General features: G+C 41.9%; 1 protein-coding gene across 1 annotated transcript in view; it reads left to right on the top strand.

Annotated features, from left to right (window-relative positions):
• prim2 (DNA primase subunit 2) overlaps nucleotides 1-23,261 on the top strand; it is a 107,965-nt gene that overhangs the window by 40,225 nt on the left and 44,479 nt on the right. The gene's annotated exons all lie outside the window — the stretch shown is intronic.

The following is a 23,261-nucleotide window of genomic DNA, read 5'->3' as shown; positions in this document are numbered from 1 at the left end:
GTCATTGTAAATAAGATTTTAAATAAATAAATAAATGTACCCCCTTTTTCTCCCTAATTCTTTGTATCCAATTGTTAGTGGTGACTGTCTTGTCTCATCGCTACAACTCCCACACGGACTCGGAAGAGGCGAAGGTCGAGAGCCGTGCTCAATTTCGAGTCTCATAGCAAAGGCTCTGAATAGTTTTATGTAAATAAGGTATTTTTGTTTTAATACATTTGCAAAGAAAATCTAAACCTGTTTTCACTGTCATTATGGGGTATTGTGTGTAGATTGCTGAGGAAATAGTTTTATTTAATCCAATTTAGAATAAGGCTGTAACGGTACAAAATGTGGAAATAATCAAGGGGTCTGAATACTTTGCGATGACACTGTACGTACCCTTATCTGGAATAGTGATAGAATATCTGTTACCCTTTGTAGTTAATGCCATGATTTTGAGGACACGTTTCCAACATGGCCCTAGTTGTTTCATGTGGAAAAGTAAAGCTTAATCAAACAGCTTGGAAAGGGGTAATGTGAAGTTGGAAAATGCATGACATGTTCAAGGTGGAGTGATGACTCAGTTTGATGCAATTTCTTGAGTGTATTCTTTATGTAAACACCCTTCACATAAAAGCTTTCAGGTATCTTTGATGAATTTGTCTTCTGTGTTTGCGGTTTTGCCCGTAGAATAAATACTTTGATACATTTGGCACACTGGTGAGTGACGCAAGTTTACCTCTGTGAAAAGTCAAAAGCTGCAACAAAACAAATTGAGGATTCCTTTCCATTCTTTGTTGTGCTGTGTGTAGCATTTGCCATGAGCTCACAGAAACTGTAAAAACAACAGCCTACATGCCACTATTTTCCCTAGATAAATGATTAAGATGGTAAATATATTGGTCCATGTGATGGTGGGGAGATCAGAGAAGCCAGGTCACGTGATGTCTTGTATTAGACTTGATAATTGTCTAGTAACAAACCCTGTAAAGATATATGCTATTTTGTTGTTCTGATGCACTCCTACACCATACTCTAATTTCCTTTCTTACACACTTTCTCTATCACCCATCCACCTCGTTCAAGGATCCTCTTTGAACGGGCCTTTTTTAAAATTATTACATTTTCTGATTTATCTTGCCTGGCTTCCGGCAAAGGTGACCCTGAGCTGCACCACAGTGGGCAGAGTTGTTAGCTTAACGGGCATCCTGTGGAGACACGAGACATGGATATAAAGTATCACTGAGTCCATTATCGCTTGGCTCCATCCGGGCAGCCCTCAACGTTTATTCCAGTTGCATATTTAGCCAAGCTTTGGTTTTAGGAGCTGCTGAAAGTCAAATTCAATTTTGTGTGAAGCAGTCGGTGTCACAAGTACAATTTGGTACTGGGTTTATGGCCAGAAATGTGTGATGAAGAGATTACACTAGAGGGAGGCTTGAGTTGGCACCTTCTTTTTATATTTTAATCAGTCTCAAATCCTGTATACAGCTGTGACACCTAGGCCTATTCACTGTTCTGTCATTGATCAGTGTCATCCCACAATACAAGACTTAAAAGTTATCTTCTCAGCTAATCAAATTCTTCATTTTATAACCCATATAAAAACAGGTTTACGTTTTGAAATGTCAGGCCTGTATTTAGATTTTGTTTTGTATATTTAAAGTATTTCATTATAGCACACCAATGCCTACATAGAGGACTCAACAATGTAATTGAATGTCACCATTTGGAGGGGGTAAATGTTCCAGCTTTTTTATTTTATTTGACCCGTCAGTCCAGATTCCTATTTAAGGTGCACTGACTCCTGTGTTACATCCTATAGCACCAAGTAGAGACGTTATGTTCCATCACTGAGGCCCCTCTGAGAGAGTGAGTGAGAATTATTATAATTACTGTGTGACTTAATGGTTGGCATCTGTGACGTGGCTATTGTGTGTCTAGACGTCAAGAGGGCGCCCGTTGGTGACAGGCCAGTGAGTAGACAAATGTAATTTCAGCCAATGATAACTCACGCATTGTGACAAGCGGACAAGTCAGCAGTGTCCTGTTTGCAAACTGAACTGACAGGTTAACATGACAGTCATTATTAGGGAGCAGTCAATATTAGCGCTGGGAAATGCCAGGGACCTCACGATACAATATTATCATGACACTTAGTTACCGATATGCATTGAGATTCGCACGATTCTACACTGAACAAAAACATAACCGCAACATGTAAAATGTTGGTTTCATGAGCTAAAATAAAAGATCCCAGAAATGTTACAATTGCACAAAAAGCTTATTTCTCAAGTTTTGTGCACACATTTGTTTACATCTCTATTAGTGAACATTTCTCCTTTGCCAAGATAATCCATCCACCTGACAATTGTGACATGTCAAGAAGCTTATTTAAGCTGCATAATCATTACACAGGTGCACCTTGTGCTGGGGACAATAAAAGGCCACTCTAAAATGTGCAGTTGCGTTGAAGGTCCCCAAGAACACAGTGGCCTCCATTCTTAAATGGAAGAAGTTTAGAACCACCGAGACTCTTCGTAGAGCTGGCCACCCGGCTAAACAATCAATCGGGGGAGAAGGGCCTTGGTCAGAGAGGTGACCAAGCACCCGATGGTCACTCTGACAAAGCTCTAGAGTTCCTCAATGGACATGGAAGAACCTTCCAGAAGGACCACCATCTCTGCAGCACTCCACCAATCAGGCCTTTATGGTGGCGTGGCCAGACGGAAGCCGCTCCTCAGTAAAAGGCACATGACAGCCCGCTTGGAGTTTGCCAAAAGGCACCTAAAGACTCAGACCATGAGAAACAAAATTCTCTGGTCTGATGAAACCAAGACTGAAGTCTTCGATCCTGAATGCCAAGTGTCATGTCTGGACAACGACCCTAAGCACACAGCCAAGACAACGCAGGAGTATCTTCGGGACAAGTCTCTGAATGTCCTTGTGTGGCCCAACCAGAGCCCGGACTTGAACCCGATTTGAACATCTCTGGAGAGACATGAAAATAGTTGTGCAGCAACGCTTCCCACCCACCCTGACGGAGCTTTAGAGGATCTGCAGAGAAGAATGGGAGAAACACCCCAAATACAGCTGTGCCAAGGTTGTAGCGTCATACCCAAGAAGACTCGAGGCTGTAATCGCTGCTAAAGGTGCTTCAACAAAGCACTGAGTAAAGGGTCTGAATACTTACGCTACCGTTCAAAAGTTTGGGGTCACTTAAATGTCATTGTTTTTGAAAGAAAATAGCTTTTTTTGTCCATTTAAATAACATAAAATTCATCAGAAATACAGTGTACACATTGTAAATGACTATTGTAGCTGGAAATTGCATTTACATAATTTTTTTTTTAATGGAATATCTACATAGGCGTACAGAGGCCCATTATCAGCAACCATCACTCCTGTGTTCCAATGGCACGTTGTGTTACATTTACTTCAAGAAGCAGTCACCTGGAATGCATTTCAATTAACAGGTGTGCCTTGTTAAAAGTTAATTTGTGGAATTTAATTTGAGCCAATCAGTTGTGTTGTGACAAGGTGGGGGTGGTACACAGAAGATATCCCTATTTGGCAAGAACAGCTCAAACAAGCAAAGAGAAACGATAGTCCATTACTTTAAGACATGAACGTCAGTCAATCCGGAACATTTCAAGTGCAGTTGCAAAAACCATTAAGCGTTATGATCAAACTTTTTCTCATGAGGACCGCAACAGGAAAGGAAGACACAGAGTTACCTCTGCTGCAGAGGATAAATTAATTCCCGTTAACTGCACCTCAGATTGCAGCCCAAATAAATGCTTCACAGAGTTCAAGAAACAGACCCATCTCATCATCAACTGTTCAGAGGAGACTGCGTGAATCAGGCCTTCATGGTTGAATTGCTGCAAAGAAACCACTACTAAAGGACACCCATAAGAAGAGACTTGCTTGGGCCAAAAAACACGAGCAATGGACATTAGACCGGTGGAAATCTGTCCTTTGGTCTGATGAGTCCAAATTTGAGATTTTTGGTTCCAGCCGCCGTGTCTTTGTGAGATGCAGAGTAGGTGAACGGATAATCTCCGCATGTGTGGTTCCCACCGTGAACCATGCAATCTCCATAGACAAACATTGGCAGTAGAATGGCCTTACTGAAGAGCTCAGTGACTTTCAACTTGGCACCGTCATAGGATGCCACCTTTCCAAGAAGTCAGTTTGGGGAAGGCCCTTTCCTGTTTCAGCATGACAATGCCCCCATGCTCGGTGTGGAAGAACTTGACTGGCCTACACAGAGAGCCCTGACCTCAACTCTATCGAACACTTTTAGTATGAATTGGAACGCCAACTGCGAGACCGACCTAATCGCCCAACCTCACTAATGCTCTTGTGGCTGAATGGAAGCAAGACCCCACAACAATGTTCCAACATCTAGTGGAAAGCCTTCCCAGAAGAGTGGATGCTGTTATAGGAGCGAAGGGGGTACCAACTCCATATTAATGCCCATGATTTTGGAATTAGATGTTGAACAAGCAGGTGTCCACATCATTTTGGTCATGTAGTGTATATTTGAAATTGTGGTTGTATGATGACTAACATGGCCATTACCAGAATTCTGATGTGTAACCTGGAGATGTCACACTACTAGTCACCAATTGATTTGTAGCACCGAGGCTGTCACTTTCAGCCTGCTTCTGTTTCCTGATGTATGTTGAGTGAAGTAGATGACCTCCTTGAGGACCACTAGCAACAACCTGAGCTGATTTTTATTTGTCTCTACTCGCCAGGCATCTAACACTCTTGCACTGTCCTAACATTTATAAAGCGTCCGCTGCCGTCCCTGCGTCCCCCTCCTCCCGCCTCAGTGTCTGCTCACTCATTGAAATGCAGAACACTGAACATTTTGTTCAAAAATAATTTGCCCATGCTCTTGTAAGATTCATGCCTTTGGGGACATGGGGGTGAGAATGGTCTGTTCCACTGTCTAAATGAGTCGCCTGGATGTTTACACTGGACAGGCAGTCATCAATTTGGGTAGTTTACACGTACAGAGTTTGAAATGGTGTTGATTTGGAGGACACTGATGGTTCGCGTTATATTTGTTGTGCTTTGGAAAAGTTGGGGGCTATGGATGCTGGCTCATCACAATTTACTGTTAGGTTATCAAATTTGAGCTGCCTTTTGTAATTTGATATACAGTACAAGTCAAAAGTTTGGACACCTACTCATTCAAGGGTTTTTCTTTATTTGTTTACTTTTTTCTACATTGTAGAATAATAGTGACGACATCAACTATGAAATAACACATGGAATCATGTAGTAACCAAAAAAGTGTTAAACAAATCAAAATATATTTTATATTTGAGATTCTTCAAAGTAGCCACCCTTTGCCTTGACTACTTTGCACACTCTTGGCATTCTTTCAACCTGGAATGCTTTTCCAACAGTCTTGAAGGATTTCCCACATATGCTGAGCACTTGTTGGCTGCTTTTCCTACACTCTGTGGTCCAAACCATCTCAATTGGGTTGAGGTTGGGTGATTGGAGGCCAGGTTATCTGATGCACTACTCCATCACTCTCCTTCTTGGTCAAATAGCCCTTACACAGCCTGGAGGTGTGTTGGGTCATTGTCCTGTTGAAAAACAAATGATAGTCCCACTAAGCGCAAAGCAGACAGGATGGCGTATCGCTGCGGAATGCTGTTGTAGCCATGCTGGTTAAGTGTGCCTAAATCACAGAAGGCGTGGGGGTGCTTTGCTATTGACTCGATCACACCACCTCAATGATTCACGGTGGGAACTACACATGCGGAGATCATCCGTTCACCTACTCTGCGTCTCACAAAGACACGGCAGTTGGAACCAAAAATCTCACATTTTAACTCATTAGACCAAAGGACAGATTTCTACTGTCCATTGCGTGTGTTTCTAGGCCCAAGCAAGTCTCCTTATTGGTGCCATTTAGTAGTGGTTTATTTGCAGCAATTCGACCATGAAGGCCTGATTCACGCAGTCTCCTCTGAACAGTTGATGTTGAGATGTCTGTTACTTGAACTCTGAAGCATTTACAGTTGAAGTAGGAAGTTTACATACACCTTAGCCAAAAACTCAGTTTTTCACAATTCCTGACATTTATTCCTGATAAAAATTCCAGTCTTAGGTCAGTTAGGATGACCACTTTATTTTAAGAATGTGAAATGTCAGAATAATAGTAGAGTGATTTGATTTATTTCAGCTTTTATTTTTTTCATCACATTCCCAGTGGGTCAGAAGTTTACATGCACTCAATTAGTATTCGGTAGCATTGCCTTTAAATTGTTCAACTTGGGTCAAATGTTTCGGGTAGCCTTCCACAAGCCTCCTACAATAAGTTGGGTGAATTTTGGCCCATTCCTCCTGACAGCTGGTGTAACTGAGTCAGGTTTGTAGGCCTCCTTGCTCGCTCATGCTTTTTCAATTCTGCCCACTAATTTTCTATAGGATTGAGGTCAGGGCTTTGTGATGGCCACTCCAATACCTTGACTTTGTTGTCCTTAAGCCATTTTGCCACAACTTTGGAAGTATGCTTGGGGTCATTGTCCATTTGGAAGACCCATTTGCAACCAAGCTTTGACTTCCTGACTGATGTCTTGAGATGCTGCTTCATAATATCCAAATTTTTCCCCCCTCATGATGCCATCTATTTTGTGAAGTACACCAGTCCCTCCTGCAGCAAAGCACCCCCACAACATGATGCTGCCACCCCCGTGCTTCACGATTGGGATGGTGTTCTTTGGCTTGCCTCCCCAAGCCTCCCCATTTTTCCTCCAAACATAACGATGGTCATAATGGCCAAACAGTTCTATTTTTGTTTCATCAGACCAGAGGACATTTCTCCATGTGCAGTTGCAAACTGTAGTCTGGCTTTTCTATGGCAGTTTTGGAGCAGTGGCTTCTTCCTTGGTGAGCAGCCTTTTCAGTTATGTCGATATAGGACTCGTTTTACTGTGGATATAGATACTTTTGTACCCGTTTCCTCCAGCATCTTCACAAGGTCCTTTGCCGTTGTTCTGGGATTGATTTGCACTTTTCGCACCAAAGTATGTTCATCTGTAGGAGACCGAACGCGTCTCCTTCCTGAGCAGTATGACGGCTGCGTGGTCCCATGGTGTTTATACTTGCGCACTGTTGTTTGTACAGATGTACGTGGTACCTTCAGGCTTTTGGAAATTGCTCCCAAGGATGAAGCAGACTTGTGGAAGTCTACAATTTTTTTCCTGAGGTCTTGGCTGATTTCTTTTGATTTTCTCATGATGTCAAGCAAAGAGGCACTGAGTTGTAAGGTTGGCCTTGAAATACATCCACATGTCACCTCCAATTAACTCAAATTATGTCAGTTAGCCTATCAGAAGCTTCTAAAGCCATGACATAATTTTCTGTAATTTCCCAAGCTGTTTCAAGGCACAGTCAATTTAGTGTATGTAAACTTCTAACCCACTGGAATTGTGATATAGTGAATATAAGTGAAATAATCTGTCTGTAAACAATTGTTGGAAAAAATAATTGTGTCAGGCGCAAAGTAGATGTCCTAACCGACTTGCCAAAACTACAGTTTGTTAACAAGACATTTGTGGAGTGGTTGAAAAACGAGTTTTAATGACTCCAACCTAAGTGTATGTAAACTTCCGACTTTAACTGTATTTGGGCTGCAATTTCTGTGGCTGGTAGCTCTAATGATCTTATCCTCTGCAGCAGAGGTAATTCTGGGTCTTCCTTTCCTGTGACGGTCCTCATGATAGCCAATTTAATCATAGCTCTTGATGGTCTTTGCAACTGCACTTGAAACTTTCAAAGTTCTTAATATTCTGGATTGACTGACCTTCATGTCTTAAAGTGATGGACTGTTGTTTCTAGGGTTGCACATTTTGAGGAATATTCAGAGGTGGAAACTTTCCGTGGGAATTAACGGGAATATATGGGAATTAACGGAAATATAGGTAAATTAATATTAATACCATTTATATGTAGATGTTTTTTGCATTGGATATATTTACCATATCATATGGAGACATATAAACAAACCTTTTACCTTATTATACGTAGACATAATTCCAAATCATTAAATCTTTCAAATATTTTTGTTATTTCTATTTAGTTACGAATTGAACTTTAATTAAATGAGTTGACTCTCCACATGGGATGTTTTCACTGAACAACGAAAGAAAGGGAATATTGAATGATCCCCAAAGATCCATCGCATCTCCCAAAAACGTTTTCGACATACATCTGTAAAATGATAGTCTAGAAACTAAAGCTTTGGTTGTCTTTCTCTCAGGCTTCCATGTCTTCTCCCTTGACCTCCTCAATGTCCACCTCTTGAACATCAGACTCTGAGGCCTCATCTTCATTGTCACTTTCCAACCTTGTTGAGGATGACTCGTTGTCAGGCTCAAAAAGCCTCAAATTTTCCCAGATGGCCACCGATTTTTCAACGTGTGTGTGTGTTCCCAAACAAGGTTGCGGTTTTATGTTGGTGGAATTTGGAGGATGATGGAGGCAACAAGGGAAAGCGCCTCAGATCCACAAAGTCCCTTCCACCAGGTGGCTGATGCAATATGGCAGTGGTGCCAACAAATCGCATCTCCATCCCCAAGCCCATGCTTGGGGATGGAGATTGGCACCACTGCTTGGAAGTGTACTTCGCCAGGCTGCCAATAACCTTTCCCTCATCCAGGCCAAGGTGGCGAGACACTGTAGTGATGACACCATAGGCCTTGTTGATCTCTGCACCAGACAAGATGCTCTTGCCCACATACTTGGAGTTCACATGTACGCTGCGGCATGTTTGGGCTTCAGGCAGAAGTCTTCACGCTTTTTGATCTATTTCAGAACTGCAATTTCCTCTGCTTGCAGCAATAGTGAAGTGCGCAGGGCAGTATGGATTTCTTCTCTTACATTTGCAAGCAGAGTCTGAACATCAGACAGGATGGCATTGCCTCCCTCAGTCCTTGCAATGGCTACTGGTATAGGTTTCAGGAGTTTCAGGCTGCTTACCACTCTCCCAAAATACATCATCCAGGAGGATCCTCTTGATGGGGCTGTCCCTTATGTCTGTGCTCTTGTAGAATACTGGTTGAGGGGGGGAGATTATACTGGTTGAGGGGGGGAGATTATCCTTGCCCACGAACATTCGACTACCCTTCAGAGATGATTGCAATACAGTCTGCTTTCTCTAGGATTTGCTTGACCTTCACTTGAACTCCGTTGAACACTGCATCCAGCAAATTAGTAGATAAAGCATGTCTGGTTGGAGGGGTGTATGCTCAGCAAAAAAAGACGTCCTCTCACTGTCAACTGCCTTTATTTTCAGCAAACTTACCATGTGTAAATATTTGTATGAACATAAGATTCAACAACAGACATAAACTGAACAAGTTTCACAGACTTGTGACTAACAGAAATGGAATAATGTGTCCCTGAACAAAGGGGGGTCAAAATCAAAAGTAACAGTCAATGCAGCTGGTGGCCACACCAGATACTAAGTACTGCAATGTCTCTCCTCCTCGTGGACTGCACCACATTTGCCAGTTCTTGCTGTGAGATGTTACCCCACTCTTCCATCAACGCACCTGCATGTTCCTGGACATTTCTGGGGGGAATGGCCCTAGCCCTCACCCTTCGATCCACAGGTCCCAGACGTGCTCAATGGGATTGAGGTCCGGGCTCTTCGCTGTCCCTGGCAGAACACTGACATTCCTGTCCTGCAGGAAATCACGCACAGAACGAGCAGTATGGCTGGTGGCATTGTCATGCTGGAGGGTCATGTCAGGATGAGCCTGCAGGAAGGGTACCACATGAGGGAGGAGGATGTCTTCCCTGTAACACACAGTGTTGAGATTGCCTGCAATGACAACAAGCTCAGTCTGATGATGCTGTGACGCACCGCCCCAGACCATGACGGACCCTCAACCTCCAAATCGATCCTGCTCCAGAGTACAGGCCTCGGTGTAATGCTCATTCCTCCGACGATAAACGCGAATCCGACCATCACCCCTGGTGAGACAAAACCGCGACTCGTCAGTGAAGAGCACTTTTTTCCAGTCCAGTCTGGTCAAGCGACGGTGGGTTTGTGCCCATAGGCGACGTTGTTGCCGGTGATGTCTGGTGAGGACCTGCAAGCCCTCAGTCCAGCCTCTCTCAGCCTATTGCAGACAGTCTGAGAACTGATGGAGGGATTGTGCGTTCCTGGTGTAACTCGGGCAGTTGTTGTTGCCTGTATCTGTCCCGCAGGTGTGATGTTCAGATGTACCGATCCTGTGCAGGTGTTGTTACACGTGGTCTGCCACTGCGAGGACGATCAGCTGTCGAGTGCTGTCTTAAGCATCTCACAGTACGGACATGGCCATTTAATGCAGTCCTCATGCCTCCTTGCAGCATGCCTAAGGCACATTCACGCAGATGAGCAGGGATCCAGGGCATCTTTCATTTGGTGTTTTTCAGAGTCGGTAGAAAGGCCTCTTTTTAGTGTCCTAAGTTTTCATAACTGTGACCTTAATTGCCTACCGTCTGTAAGCTGTTAGTATCTTAACGACCGTTCCACAGGTGCATGTTCATTAATTGTTTATGGTTCATTGAACAAGCATGGGAAACAGTGTTTAAACCCTTTACAATGAAGATCTGTGAAGTTATTTGGATTTTTACTAATTATCTTTGAAAGACAGGGTCCTGAAAAAGGGACCTTTCTTGTTTTGCTGAGTTTAGTAGCAAAAACTAACTAGCAGAAATTGTTAAGTTAGAAATGATTTAAACACTTTGCTGTAGGCTACTATTTACTAGTTAACAAAAAAATCAAGTATGTCATATAAAACATTTTCACCCCAACCAGTATTGTACTCAAAACTTACCAGAGAGTATGTAGTCCTTGGCTCAAACTGTGTAGTAGTGTGGGCTCAATACCATCTCATTGCTGTGCAAGATCTTGAGAATCAGCGGTACATGTGATGGAAGAATGCACTGTGCATTTAGAGGGTTGCAATTCTATTGGATTGGGAATAGTTTAACCAAAATATGCCACAAGACCTAGAATTGCCTTTTTTATCCCACAAACAAGGTTCACTATTATAAGCTAACTTTTTTGATGAATTTAAACAAAATTCCCCAAATTTCCAGGCTTAATTTCCAATGGAACATTTCCGGGAAAATTACGGAAATTTGCCAGAAGTTAGCTACCCTAGTTGTTTCTTTTAGCCCTATTTGGCAAGAACAGGTCAAATAAGCAATATTCTGTATACCACCCCTACCTTATCACAACACAACTGATTAGCTCAAATGCATTAAGAAAGAAATTCCACAAATATACTTTTAACAAGGCACACCTGTTAATTGAAATGCATTCCAGATAGTCACCTCATGAAGCTGGTTGAGAATGCCAAGAGTGTGCAAAGCTGTCATCAAGGCAAAGGGTGGCTACTTTGAAGAATCTCAAATATAGAATTTTTTTTTTTTAAGTAGTTCGCTACATGATTCCATATGTTATTTCATAGTTTTGATGTCTTTACTATTATTCTACAATGTAGAAAATAGTAACTATTAAGAAAAACCCTGTAATGTGTAGGTATGTCCAAACTTTTGACAGGTACTATATAACAATGTACTTTGTTGGTGTTTTAATAATAGGACCGTTCCTAGTTGGTGTAAAAGGAACACTATTTAACCCCCTATTGGGTTCTTATTCCTGAGGTCACTAGGATGACCGCACCAGCATGTTTGTGATATTCTATTCCACCTCTAAAAACTCCACCTGGGCTGTTGCGGAGTCCTTTCCTTCCACCTTGATGAAGGCTTTCGCGTATAAAAGCCAACCGGATGAATATTTCAAAATTCTAATTATTTTTCACATTGCTTCTTGTGGTGAAGAGAGGCTGTTTAAATATTAAAGGCTTCATCTCCCCTCCCGGAGCAGTGCGGGTGAAAATCTTCACAAGGAGAGCCTGTGTCACATGAGCAAGCAGGTTCCGCTCTGCCTTGTAGTCACTGTTGTGGCATCCCATTACTCTTCTCTCTTTTAAGATGAATTGCTTATTGAACTTTCAACGGTGTCCCATTTTTATTTTTATTTTTTATTACTCTACATTAACCGCGTTGTACGTGTGTGAAGCGCCTTGTTGCCAATGCATAGCTTGTGTGCTTGTGCACAATAAACGTGGGTAAACATTGTTCGCAATTTTCCGATGGCGTACTTCTAAATTTAGATAATTTGCAATTGACAAACTAGAGAAGTGAGATGAATTTTAAAGATATTATTTACTGAAATGGAGTTGTTGCAGTTAGAATTGTAATGGTTTATTTCGTGTATAGGCACATACACTACATGACCAAAAGTATGTGGACACCTGCTCATCGAACATCTTATACCAAATTCATGAACATTTTAATATGGAGTTGGTCTCCCATTTTGCTGCCTTAACAGCCTCCACTCTTCTGGGAACTAAGGGGCCTAGACCAAACCATGAAAAACAGCCCAGACCGTCATTCCTCCTCCACCAAACTTTACAGTTAGCACTGCATTCGGGCAGGTAGCGTTTTCCTGGCATCCGCCAAACCCATATTCGTACGTCGAACTTCCAGATGGTGAAGCTTGATTCATCAACTGACTTGTTGGTGCCACGTTGAAACTCACTGAGCTTTTCCATAATGCCATTCTACTGCCAATGTTGGTCTATGGATATTGCATGGCTGTGTGCTCGATTTGTTAAAATATTTTTTTTATACACCTGCTAGCAATGGGTGTGGCTCAAATAGTCGAATCCGCAAATTTAAAGGGGTGTTCACATACTTTTGTGTATATATAGTGTATATGCCCATATAGCAGTTTAACCTAATTTGAATTAGGCTGAAGGGGATTTTTTTGTGAGTAGCATGGACCAAATGTGTTTGAGGGTTTAATACCCAAACATAAACCATTAAAATAACCATTAAATAATATCATTGGCGTCGTAGTTTAACCGAACATTAGGCCCAATTAATTTCTGGATAGAAAATGTAAGGCTGTAGTGACTGTCTAAACCACAAACCAGGCCATACTTTACTCATTGGCCATTACGCTGACATATGACAACAAATGATGGACATCCTTTGGAGCTTGAGGATGCAGAACTTCCAATGCATTTCAGGCATGTTCAGTGACTACATGTCTCTCTGCTCTCAACCTTTTTTCCCCCAGCCCATTTTGCCTGTTGAATATCACCGACTCTGGTGTCGCTAGATCTTGCCAGCCCATTAGGTCGTCCCCAGACCCGCCAGTATGTGGGAACTGCAGACATTTATGAAGTGTTGAGAGTTCCCTCTGCCCTCAGGGACCTAGCCTTCATTTGGCGTCCAATCGCCTTTTTCTTTGCTTTTATTGTTGTACTGCACATGTTCTTCCAGGCCACACACCTTGCAGGTGTATCTGACTTGAAGTGCACATGACATATGAAGTGCACATTTTAGGCCATCTTTATGCGCAGAAAAATGGAAACGCTTGACTTTTTTTGTCGTCATTTGCCCCTGCTTGTCCTCCAGCACTTTTAGTTCAGCACCTTGTAGATTGAGTACTGTGTCGCAACCTGACATGTAATGTTGCCATTGTGTTAACGCTTCTTGCTGGTCCCTAGAAGCGGGGAGTTGTGTTTAGAGGCAGACAGTCTTTTCCCTTTAAGATGGGTGACCTTTAACTCATCGCTGAGCCAGGGAAGAAATTGCTTCTGTGATCTACTGTGATATTTCACTATAGAGCACCAGCATTCCCCTCAGTTGTTCAGCATGTCTTACTCTGGCTGATCAAATAAAGGAGTGATGTTTTTCAACTATCCGCTACTTCTTCCTTCTCAGATGAGTTTTAACAATCTGTTAAATGCACTATACAGACTTTTTGTTGGGTGATTTTAAATTCAATATGGTCATTGGAATTTATACAGACTTGAAATGGTATTGAATACATGCTTGTATTTTTCCTGTGAGAAGTGAGTGAATGTAAAATAAGTATTAAACTATTTAATTCCTAATTGTTATCAAAGGCTAAATTCATGTATATAGAAGTTGATGCTTTGGAATTAGTTCAAATGAATCCCATCTTGATCCTTTTGTACAGTTTGTGCATAATGTTTGTTAACAGAATCATTATCTGCCCTTTTGTATTTCCTGGAGTTAAAGCCATGCTCTTAAGATGTGCGCACATGTGCATAGCTGTTCTGATGCTATGTCCACTTTCATACCTTTGGTTTGGTGGTTACATTAAAATCAATATTAATATCAGTAGCTCCGTTTGTGTAAAGTGAAGTGGTGATCTACAGTATTCAGAGTTTTTTAAACGGTCCTGCACCTCTCATCAATTCATATGTCAGCCATCTGCATGGTCTGCCAAGCTTTAATGCCTACTCTGCACTTTCACTGCTGTCCCTGAGCCTCCCTGAATTAGCATAAAATGACATTTTGCTGTAATGCTAGCAAGACAGTTGGTGTTTTTAATCAATCAGCTCCTGAAAGCTCCTCTGTTCTAATTGGCATCATGGGGCTTCTTGGCTGAAATCAAATAAATAATGATGTTTATGCAGCAAGCTTGTGACTGGTCACCAAGGCCACAATGTGATTCATCATGACATTTTATTTTCAATAGTCTGTGAAAGTAGGGGATGCTGAAGGCAGTTACTCCCGCTGTAGGTTAATTTAACTCCATAAAGCGGCAATCAACAGTTGAAACCATAACAAAGCCAACTCCTCGCCTCTGTTTCAGTAAAAAGCTGTGAGATGGAGCTGGAGAAATGGAACCACTCTCAAATGTATAGACAGAGCTATGGATTCAAGGACTGACCATCCATGATATATAAAAATGTTGTGTTGGATTACATTTTACGTTGTTTCCAGACATTGGAGTAAACCAAGGTTATTTTGGGTTCTGATGGGGTATGACAGTTGAATTAAGCTTATTAAGCTTATTATGTATTTAAGTTTTTTTTTATATTCTTCAAGAATGAATGGGTACATTTAGAAGTCCAAAAATGGATGTAGCATCTGCAGCTTGACCCTTTAATGTCTCCCGCTGGCAACACATGTATAACATTTCATTTAGTTATTTACAATGCAGTTTGTATTGTTGACACTCCATTAACAAATTAATTTGCATTGTGTTAGGCATAATGACTGAGTCTTTGTAGTAGAATATTCCCTCCCCTGTCTTCATTTTCCTCTAAGGTGGTAGTGTTGAGATGCTCAAGGCGTGGGGCTAGTGTTTCTTAGCAACCAGTCCTCAGCGCACCTGTCATTGCAGGCTTTAAACTAGTGCCCTCAGATACCCATACCACCAGAACATTGTCTCAATTCTAAATTAGTAGACACATTGCCATCTGCAGTGTCATTGTCAGAGCATGTTAACAATGTAATTTATTCATACACGAACAATGCATGAGTGAAGCTGCCAATATTGAGGTGTGTTTTTAAAGAGGTATGTGTAATCATCCTAGCACAGGGCTTGGTTAACCATCAACATACGTTGAGATAGTCCCTGTTCACTGATCATGAACACATTTCCCTATTCTATTCATTTCTTTTCTCAAAATTAACTTGTCAAATTATTTATTTGTTAACCATCAAAGCTCCAGAAATAGCCAATATTGTGGATCTCATGCAGTGTCGCAAATTCAGTACACCTCTACTCAACCCCTTGTGCTGAAACATCCATATCTTTGGTGGACAGATACCCTTCGCTGGTTCCGGATAGTGCATCTTGTCAAGTCAATTTCCGTATTACTGATTGCCTATCGAGATGCTGATGTCTGTCAACAAGGTGAAGATTACTTTCCGTCTTATATCCAGACCATTCTAATCCAATAGCCAATAAAGAGTGACATCTTGGGATTTGGAACCACATCAGCAATCATCCTGCTTACAGCATTTCACGCCCCTAACATTCTTGGAGAGTGTGTATGAGGGTTTTGTTTTCAATAAGGTTATCGCCAAGTCTAGATCGACGTCACAAACGATATGAAATGTAAATACATAAGCTGATTTGATCGGGAGATATCAAACCGTAGGAACATCTGTGCCGCTTGAGAATGAAATGATGCATAGATATCCCCAAGGTCTAAAATTCACTCGGGAGTAAAGTGGGCACATTTTTTGTTTTTGTGGTTGCATATGTTCAATATCGGGGTTTATATTATTTCTATTTTTTCCTATTGTAATGACCTTCCAGTTATACCACATCATTGGCAAATGCTGCATGCAACATGCAAATACTAGAACGTAGTCTCATGTTGAATGTGTTTGCATAATAATGAACACTAATACGGTAAATTTGGGGGACCAATACCCATCACTGAGTATGTTTACATGCACACTTATAATTTAATCTTAAACTGATTATGGCATCAGTCATGTAAGTGTTGAATTCCGATGTTGACCATACGCAGTTTTAAGATAATCGAAGTAAGGATACACAGATTAAAACACCTGGTTTTCTGAGTAAGCTTTCAAAAGATTAGGAGACGTAAACAGCTTCATTGGCGTTCCAGCTGTGTATTTGAGCTGCGCATGTGCTAGCACCGGTAGCGCAAGCCTCCCTCTTATGCGCGAGTGAAGTGAGTTCTGAAAGTATGCACATTAGAAATAGTTCACATACAAACGTTTTATGTCCGAACTCTGAATCAAATATGCTTTGGAAAAATAACATGGTCGCTGTGGTAGAACGTTTATTTTAATTGGCGTTTTTCTGCATTTATTTAGGTTCCATCAGGTAGCCTGATTTCCATGTAACCAGGATTATTAGGGAAATCGTGCTTCTTCCAAAGCATTTTAACGTTTTTAAATGAACTGTTACAGTTGAATTTCGGAAGTTTACATACACTTTTATGTTGGAGTCATTAAAATTTATTTTTCAACAAACTCCATAAATTTCATGTTAACAAAGCAAGTCAGTTAGGACATCTACTTTGTGCATGACACAAGTAATCTTTCCAACAATTGTTTATAGACAGATTATTTCACTTATAATTCACTGTATCACAATTCCAGTAGGTCAGAAGTTTACATACACTAAGTTGACTGTGCCTTTAAACAGCTTGGAAAATTCCAGAAAAAGGTGTCATGGCTTTAGAAGCTTCTCATAGGCTAATTTACATAATTTGAGTCAATTGGAGGTGTACCTGGGGATGTATTTCAAGGTCTACCTTCAAACTCAGTGCCTCTTTGCTTGATATCATGGGGAAATCAGCCAAGACCCCAGAAAGAAAAATTGCAGACCTCCACAAGTCTGGTTCATCCTTGGGAGCAATTTCCAAGTGCCTGAAGGTACCACGTTTATCTGTACAAACAATAGTATGCAAGTATAAACACCATGGGACCACGCAGCCGTCATACCGCTCAGGAAGGAGACGCGTTCTGTCTCCTAGACATCAACGTACTTTGGTGCGAAAAGTGCAAATCGATCACAGAACAACAGCAAAGGACCTTGTGAAGATGCTGGAGGAAACGAGTACAAAAGTATCTATATCCACAGTAAAACGAGTCCTATATTGACATAACCAGAAAGACCGCTCAGCAAGGAAGAAGCCACTGCTCCAAAACCTCCATAGAAAAGCCAGACTACGGTTTGCATCTGCACATGGGGACAAATATCGTACTTTTTGGTGTCCTCTGGTCTGATGAAACAAAAATAGAATTGTATGGCCATAATGACCATCGTTATGTTTGTAGAAAAAGGGGGATGCTTGCAAGCCGAAGAACACCATCCCAACCGTGAAGCACGGGGGGGGCAGCATCATGTTGTGGGGGTGTTTTGCTGCAGGAGGGACTGGTGCACTTCACATAATAGATGGCATCATGAGGGAGGAAAAATATGTGGATATTTTGAAGCAACATCTCAAGACATCAGTCGGGAAGTTATTAAAGCTTGGTTGCAAATGGGTCTTCCAAATGGACAATGACCCCAAGCATACTTCCAAAGTTGTGGCAAAATGGCTTAAGGACAACAAAGTCAAGGTATTGGAGTGGCCATCACAAAGCCCTGACCTCAATCCTATAGAAAATTTGTGGGCAGAACTGAAAAAGCTTGTGCGAGCAAGGAGGCCTACAAACCTGACTCAGTTACACCAGCACTGTCAGGAGGAATGGGCCAAAATTCACCCAATTTATTGTGGGAGGCTTGTGGAAGGCTACCCAAAACATTTGACCCAAGTTAAACAATTTAAAGGCAATGCTACCAAATACTAATTGAGTGTATGTAAACTTCTGACCCACTGGGAATGTGATGAAAGAAATAAAAGCTGAAATAAATCATTCTCTCTACTATTATTCTGACATTTCACATTCTTAAAATAAAGTGGTGATCCTAACTGACCTAAGACTGGAATTTTACTAGGATTAAATGTCAGGAATTGTGAAAAACTGAGTTTAAATGTATTTGGCTACGGTGTATGTAAACTTCCGATTTCAACTGTATATCCTTATATCCACAATCGTATTGCGTGCATGTATCTGTACTCAATGTCCCATGTTCTTTGCTTGTCATTTTGTTGAATGACTAAAGGTCCTTAAGATGTATTTACTGAAAGATGTCTTTACTAGAGCTTCTAAACCTAGATCTTCGCTAAAGGGAATTGGTGTTTCTTGACACGTAACCTTTTTTGTTGCGATTGTGACATTTTCCCCATTTGAGAAAAGTATTTCAAACCTGGAGAACCGCTGACTAGGGAATCATTAGATGCATGCAAATGAGCCATTTGTGAAGTCAATGTGATGTCGACCTTTGCAAACGTAGACAGCTGGGATGTCATGACGTTCCCGCAGACGCTCTTTATTGACCAACGCTCTAGAGATGAGTAACTTTGGAAACCGCCCCAACTCACTCCCCATCTTTCGCACCCCTCTCCTCCACCTCCTCCCCCTTTCGCTACGTGCTTATGCTTGGCAAGCTGCAAGCTGTTTCCATGGAGCGCCAGTCCAAGGTACAGATGACCCATGCTGATGAAGAAATGGAGCCAGGGCAAATGAGGGACATATGTTGTAACTGCCTCATTTGTGAAGCATGCAGTCTTTCACAGTGCCACTGAAGTATCAATCTTCCTATAGTGCTCTTGGCTGGTTGTGGAGTCTCACCATTCAGCACCAGGTCTTAGGCTAGTTTAACTTCCCCCAGTGTTGCATTACACTATCGCTGTCTGTGTGTAAGCTCATTAAGATATCCAACTGACTTTATTTGCTTTCAGATGCATGACCCCAGTCAGTCTTAGAAGGAAAAAGTTGGATTCAAGTTCAGAGGCAGTCTGGTTCACAAGCCCCCCAAGTTTGGCTTTCAAGCCCTCTCTGTATCCAGATAGACTCTGGATGTCGACCAAATGGCACAATCGGGACAGTGCATTGGTCCCTCATACTAATAGTTTAGGGGCAGTGCCTAACGCAGTTCTGTCAGCGTTTCTTGAAAACCCTGAAGTGATGACATTTTTTGACACTGTTATTTGAATAGACTACACAATTATCATTGTAAAGATGAGGAAAAACGGTATTCTTGAGAACCTGTTTTTCTACAGTTTGGCCTGTTGGTGGAGCTGTCTTGTCATTATGTATTATTGCTTTCCAGTGAACCGCAGGCATTTTCCCTGTGTTCTCTCAAGTGCTTTTTAACTTCAGAAAGCAACCTATTTATGCCATTAAGTTGTAGATGATGGCATGTAGAAACATTTTTTTTTTTTTCAAATTGCTGAGGTTATTATGACAACCTTTCTGCTCAAAAATAGATTGAAGTGTTTTCCATTAAACTGTCAATACAGTTACTGTCCAATAACTGACTGGAAGAAACACAGACTATCATTTTCCACGTTTTGTACATTGTATAGGGTCATATAGTGTCAGTCATATTAAAACTATTGTGAGTCACAGGGCAAATAATTAAACCAGCCCAGGGGTGTTGGGAAGCGCTTATGTGGGAAACATCAGTGCAACATTATAGTCCTGGAAAAATTCTGTATTGCCGTTAACATAATACAGGAAGGAATTTTAATTAGTGTAGCCGAATGTACTTAAATGCTTAACATGGTTATTTGCACAGAATATGTAAAATTGCACCATAAAGTGCTCTTGTGATGTGCAAGCCAATTGTATGTTTAGATGTTTTTTCTTGAAGGCCCAGTGCAGTCATACGGGATTCGCTGGCGTTTTTATATACAATTCCACACTGAGGTTGGAATAACACTGTGAAAATTATGATAATTCCCTTTTAGTGTAAGCACAGTTTGAAAAGACAATCTGAAATTTCAGCCTGTTTTAGTGGAATGGATTTTTGGCCTGCCTGGTGACATCACCAGTTCATAGACCAATAAGAAAAAGTTCCAAACCTCTCTGGCAATAACAGCTTGTTTTCAGTTTTCCCCTCCCCACTCAGACTCCCAGACAATCTTAACAAAATTCTTTCTTGAGAGAATGCTCTTTGCTAAGAAGCTATTTCTCATAATAAGGCACTTCATTCTTACCAAGAAGTTATTTGATATTGAGATTAACGGCTGCATTGGACCTTTTGATTAATGTTGTTTTCCCTCCACCCATAATTGTTTGCCAGAAGAACACTGGAACCTCTCATATTGTTATGAAACTTAAATGTTAAAGGGATACTTTGGGGTTTTGTCAATGAGGCCCCTTTTCTACTTCCCCAGAGTCAGATGAACTCGTGGATACCAATTTTATGTCTGTGTCCAGTATGAAGGAAGTTTGAGGTAGTTTCGGGAGCCAATGCTAACTAGCGTTAGCATCTAATTCTAAGGAAGTAGTTAAAGGACCTCATTGCCAAAATCCCAAAGTATCCCTTTAAGATCAAATACAATTTTCTTTGTTTAATGCCTTGTAAACAACAGAATAAATACACAATGAGTCATGATAACTTGACTATATACACAGGCTACCAGTTCCGAGTCGATGTGTAGGGGTACGAGGTAGATATGTACATATAGTTAGAGGTAAAGTGACGAGGCAACAGTATAGATATGTGATGAGTCAAGAGTTGGTGCAAAGAGGGTCAATGTAGATAGTCCGGGTAGCTATTTAGATGAGTGATTTGATTGAATTTATTAGACCATTTTTACATGCATGCATACATAAACTCAGATAAAAAGGAAGGCCCCTTTTTCAGGACCCTGTCTTTCAAAGATGATTCGTAAAAATCCAAATAACTTCACAGATCTTCATTGTAAAGGGTTTAAACACTGTTTCCCATGCTTGTTCAATGAACCATATACAATTAATGAACATGCACCTGTGGAACGGTCATTAAGACACTAACAGCTTACAGACGGTAGGCAATTATGGTCACAGTTATGAAAACGTAGGACACTAAAGAGAACTTTCTACTGACTCTGAAAACACCAAAAGAAAGATGCCCAGGGTCCCTGCTCATCTGCGTGAACGTGCCTTAGGCATGCTGCAAGGAGGCATGAGGACTGCAGATGTGGCCAGGGCAATAAATTGCAATGCCCGTACTGTGAGACGCCTAAGACAGCACTACAGGGAGACAGGACGGACAGCTGATCGTCCTCACAGTGGCAGACCACGTGTAACAACACCTGCACAGGATCGGCAACAACAACTGCCCGAGTTACACCAGGAACGCACAATCCCTCCATGCTCAGACTGTCTGCAATTGGCTGAGAGAGGCTGGACTGATGGCTTGTAGGCCTGTTGTAAGGCAGGTCCTCACCAGACATCACCGGCAACAACGTCCCCTATGGGCGCAAACCCACCGTCACTTGACCAGACAGGACTGGCAAAAAGTGCTCTTCACTGACGAGTCGCGGTTTTGTCTCACCAGGGGTGATGGTCGGATTCGCGTTTATCGTCGAAGGAATGAGCGTTACACCGAGGCCTGTACTCTGGAGTGGGATCGATTTTGGAGGTGGAGGGTCCGTCATGGTCTGGGGCGGTGTGTCAGCATCATCAGACTGAGCTTGTTGTCATTGCAGGCAATCTCAACGCTGTGCGTTACAGGGAAGACATCCTCTTCCCTCATGTGGTACCCTTCCTGCAGGCTCATCCTGACATGACCCTCCAGCATGACAATGCCACCAGCCATACTGCTCGTTCTGTGCATTTTTTCCTGCAAGACAGGAATGTCAGTGTTCTGCCATGGCCAGCGAAAAGCACGGATCTCAAACCCATTGAGCACGTCTGGCACCTGTTGGATCGGAGGGTGAGGGCTAGGGCCATTCCCCCCAGAAATGTCCAGGAACATGCAGGTGCCTTGGTGGAAGAGTGGGGTAACATATCTCACAGCAAGAACTGGCAAATCTGGTGCAGTCTATGAGGAGGAGATGCACTGCAGTACTTAATGCAGCTGGTGGCCACACCAGATACTGACTGTTACTTTTGATTTTGATCCCCCCCTTTGTTCAGGGACACATTATTTTGTTTCTGTTAGTCACATGTCTGTGGAACTTATTCAGTTTGTCTCAGTTGTTGAATCTTATGTTCATACAAATATTTACACATGTTAAGTTTGCTGAAAATAAACGCAGTTGACAGTAAGAGGACGTTTCTTTTTTTGCTGAGTTTACACACACACACATTCATTCATTCATTCATTCATTCATTCATAAAGGCGCTCCAGCCGGTGACGCGTCCACATACAATTTAAGAAAACCATCAAGGATAACACAAAGCTTAAAATATTATTTCCATTGTGGTCATAACTATACTGAACAAAAATATAAACGCAACATGTAAAGTGTTGGTCCCACGTTTCATGAGCTGAAATAAAAGATCCCAGAAATGTTCCATATGCAAAAAAGGTTATTTCGCTCCAATTTTGTTCACAAGTTTGTTTTCATACCCGTTAGAGAGCATTCCTCCTTTGCCACAATAATCAATCCTCCACCTGAATGGCATATCAAGAAGCTGAGAACAGCATGTGTGCAGTTTTGTCACACAACACAATGCCACAGATGTCTCAAGTTTTGAGGGCGCATGCAATTGGCATACTGACTACAGGGATCTCCAGCAGAGCTGTTGTCAGAGAATTGAATGTTCATTTCTCTACCATAAGACGCCTCCGTCAAGAATTTGGCAGTACGTCCAACCGGCCTCGCAACCGCAGACCACGCGTAACCATGCCAGCTCAGGACCTCCACATCCGGCTTCTTCATCTGCGGTATCGTCTGTGACCAGCCACCCCGAAAGCTGATGAAACTGAGGAGTATTTCTGTCTGTAATAAAGCCCTAATGTTGGGGGAAAAAATCATTTTGAGTGGCTGGGCCTGGCTCCCCAGTGTGTGGGCCTATGCCCACCCATGGCCGCACCCCTGCCC

Source organism: Salmo salar, chromosome 01 (genome assembly GCF_965601325.2).
Source record: "Salmo salar chromosome 01, fSalSal1, whole genome shotgun sequence".
In the NCBI taxonomy this organism is placed as follows: Eukaryota; Metazoa; Chordata; class Actinopteri; order Salmoniformes; family Salmonidae; genus Salmo; species Salmo salar.
This window is presented reverse-complemented; position numbering and strand designations above follow the sequence as displayed.